A 4,243-nucleotide genomic window follows, 5' to 3' on the forward strand; every position below is an offset into this window, starting at 1 on the left:
GCACATGAGTGATCAGAAGGGAAATAATCTTTCAGAATCTTTTTTTTCTAGATTTTCCTCCTTTAAAATTGGGTGCGTCCTATATTCCGGAGCGTCTTATACGGCGAAAAATACGGTACTCTCCCAATTGTTCTCTACAGGGCTGGCAAAAGTTTGATACCAAATCAAATTTGAAAAATACACTTCTGCTATTAAAGAGAAGAAATACATGATGTAATAATTATTATAGAGTTACACGGTTCTTTTCACCTTAAAACTTTTCTCCAGTGGAGCAAACCTTGATAAGTTACTACATTCCTCTTTAGTAAATATCAATTTGAAATTTTCTGCAGAAAAAATAAACGAAAAATATCTTTGGCTTTGAAACATTTTTACTCTGGAGAAATACAAGAGACGTCTTTTGCCTCTAAATGTCATACTGTGAAAACGGGTTATTGATTGAAGTAAAATGGCTTTCTGATTGAAAATGGCCATCAACAAACATCATAGTTTAATGAATAAACATTCAACAATTCTTCAAAAGAAGCGTCGTCATCAGCAGTTCGCGCGGGCTGTGAAATTCTTTGTTATGTTTAAAAAAAGAATTCAACATGTTATCGGCCCTTCTATCCATTTCCAAAATGAAAGGAAAGGAAGAGTTACAATTAAAGAAGCGCTGACCCTCGGCAAAGGCAATTGGCCTCTAGGTATGGAGGCAATAAATGGAAATAATGATAAACATTCATATCATAGATTTGTTAGAAGAGACGCATCGTCCCCAACAATTTCTTCTTACGCAACATTGCTCCGGGGTCTGAGCGGGGGGAAATGATTTTCCTTCTGGTTTTATGGAGTGATGAGTTCCCCTTCGATCATATATAATGCACATATAATGTTCTCAAAAAGCAAAAACAGACATAACATGGAGAGATGGCAGATTTCTTGGCTTTTACATAATGAACATATTTGTATCAACAACAAATGATTGTGAAGGTTCTCAAATAGCCAGGTCATGGTTGGCTTGGATCTCATCACCTGTACTTGTTCTGCAATGTGAAAGACGTTCACCACACATCCAAGGAGATTCTTCAGTTCTAATGAGTATCGGGAACTTATTCAGAATAAAAAGCCACACAGGTAACCCAGACACATTCACCCAATTATCGTGATTCCAATTATACTTTCCAGTCACAACTAGACCTTATGGCACTATGGTGAATGTGTCAAGGCAAAGGTTAAAGAGGAAATAACCCCAAAACATATAAAAAAAAAAATTTACCTTCAATCCCGCAGAGCAGTCGATCCGTCCGGAAGTTTCTTCCATCAGATCCTGCGTCATCCTGGCATCTGTCTTCGAGCCGTCGCGCTGCCTCCATTTTCTCTCTGATTATCTGGGTTGTTCTTCCTACATGCATGCTTGAGATCAGCAATTTCTTTCCCTTTTGGTAAAAGGGTTCCTTCTGCGCATGCCCACGAGGCTTGGGCATACACAGAAGGAGCAGCTGAGAGTCTCCTGAGATATGGTCGTTCGTTTCCAACGAGTTTCCTCGTTCATCGGCGTCGTTGGTTACTTTTTTACGAACGATTTTTTGCCCAATCGATCGTTCGTCATTCGATTGGAACGATAAAAATTGGAAGTGTGTACGCACCTTTAGTTATTCAAGGTTATAGCACTTAGAGCTTGAAAATTCATCCACCCAAATTTGTCCAGGTTGTGGTTGGCTTGATGTTCCTCACATGACCCATCTAGACTTGTTCTGCAATGTCAAAGACGTTCTTCTCTCATCCAAGTGTTTTCTTTAGTTCTAAAGAGTATCAGGAACTTATTTAGAATATTTAGCCACGTGGGTAACTCAACACATTTATCATGATATGACCCTGTACAAATATAGAAAACTCCCTTCCCAAATTTAAAAATCATTACAAAGGACAAGGGGGGCTCTCCTTACATTTGAATGTAACTGGGGATTAAAGCTTTAAAGTAAAGTTAACCGAAAAAATTAAAATCTTTGCAATGGGCGAGACAGCAGCTAAAAGTGACCGAAGATGCTAATCTTGCAATTCAGTCCGTTACTGCTCCAATACCCCAGGGATGTTCTGTGGCCCTTACATCTAAAGAACAATACGCAAATATTGACCATTGTAAACCTGATGACCAGAACAAAGGTGACTAATATTATTATTATTATTATTATTAATAATATTAATAAACAGGATTTATATAGCACCAACACATTACGCAGCGCTGTACATTAAATAAAGGTTGCAATAAAAGACACATACAGACAGTGACACAGGAGTAGAGGACCCTGCCCTGAAGAGCTTACAATCTAGGAGGTGGGGGAAGTAACGCATAATAGGAGGGGACTATGGATCTTTAGGGTCTGCATTTGACTATAACATTCTGCGGCACACTCAACCATGGTCCCAACCACTCCTGTTCAAATAAATTGGAGTGGCAGGAAATCCTTTTGTGCATGTTTACATGTGGTTGCAGTGGATCATAGCATAATCCCAAAAAGTGGAAAGTCCCTTCTGGCCACGTAGTTGCTTCGTCTTCAGGAGCACAGCACAGCAACCACATGCAAATGTGTTTACCCATGCTCTAGTTTGACACTCTTGGGTACATAGTAATAGTTTTCAGTGCGTCTGGAAGCAGCTAACCATGTGTGTTAGAGATGATCTTCTGGCCGACAATCCCAAGCAGTGTCCCACTACAGCAGAGCACGCCCGGCTTATTCCCTCTGGCGGTGGCTCTTACAGCAGCGGAGGACTTCTAGGATTTAGTGCCCTGCAGCTTGCAGCATCCTTGTTTCCCTTTAGCTGTGTTTTCTCTCTTGGCACCCCTTGGAATAAGACTGCACAACTGAAGGGGATTTGGAGTTTTGCTGCAGCTGATTAGCAGAATGGTTCCTGATCAATGCCATGCTGCTATTGGCTGCTGGATCCTTATAGCCTCTCTGCTCTCAGATTCCAGTGCCTGTTGTAGCATTTAGCTGGGCCAATCTGTGCTGGAGAGATTCTTGGGTTATTTACTGGTGCTTACCATTGCCTGTTCCTGACCTATCGATTATATGCCGCCTGGACCGAACTCTGTGACCTTGACTTGTTTGTTCAATATTCCCTCTGCACCTCATTCGGGGGACTAATTGCCTGTGTATGACCTTGGCTTATACTCCGGATTTGCCTTGTAGTGCTTGTACTGCTTAATCTGCCAGCCCATCCCCAGATGCCATCTCTTGTGCACCAAGTCCTGGGTGCAACCAAATATATATGGTTGGCATGAGGATATATATACCTATGTATATGTTGAATATTTTGTTTGCTTTCGGTCATGTGTTCTGTGCAATATGTAATGTAGGGTTGTATGATATGTATTGTGATTTGCAAACTGAACATTATATCACAGCTGATACTCAATAAAGTAATAATAACACAAAAGTATAAAAAACACCAATTTCAGCCGCCATCTAAAGTCTGAACATCATCACATACCAGCGAGCCAGATAAGTGACAGAGATGGCCCCAATAATACTGCAACTGGTGCCCGTTTCGCCGCATTGCTCTTTCAGCTCCATGTTATAGGAAGGGGAAACGTTGATGAGTTTGTTGTAATCAGAGGGAATTTTATGTTTGTTGTTAACAAGTAACACCTGACAAATCCTCACTTTGCCGAAAACAAGGCAGTTTGTTTCAATTAGCGGCAGCCTTTGTGTTCCCTTGGAAGGCGCTTTCTGCTGAGGTACAGAAACGCAGGCCTGGGTCCATTTTTTGCATTAATTGCTTTTTGACTGCAGCATCTGTTAGCAGTAAATATTCCTGATTCATATTTATGCTGGGGCTCATAATATGCAGGGAATATCACCTTCCTAAATTACCTCTTTCCTCTCCGCAGAATTTTAATGGAAAGGCATTTCAGTGAAATGGTGGATCTCCAGAACATTTCGAAATGGACAGCTGTAACCGGACGTTCTTATGGGGGCAATTATTCTATATTTTCCAGCCTTTCCCTGTTCTGGTTCAGTTCTGAAATATGTTATGCGTCGAATACCTGCCAACAGAAAGTGTCAAAGTGCTACTATGAACTCCAGAGATCTTTGATTTGTATAGCTCTGTCATATTCCATGATGCTGTACATAAAACCTTAAATAAACCCCCCATCAAATTTTGCATTAGAGAAGCATACCCTCTAATCCATCTCCATTCACATGGTCATACCTCAATATTGTATATTTATAGCTCTGACATATACCGTAGTGCTGTA

The sequence above is a fragment of the Pyxicephalus adspersus genome, chromosome Z, assembly GCF_032062135.1.
Source record: "Pyxicephalus adspersus chromosome Z, UCB_Pads_2.0, whole genome shotgun sequence".
In the NCBI taxonomy this organism is placed as follows: Eukaryota; Metazoa; Chordata; class Amphibia; order Anura; family Pyxicephalidae; genus Pyxicephalus; species Pyxicephalus adspersus.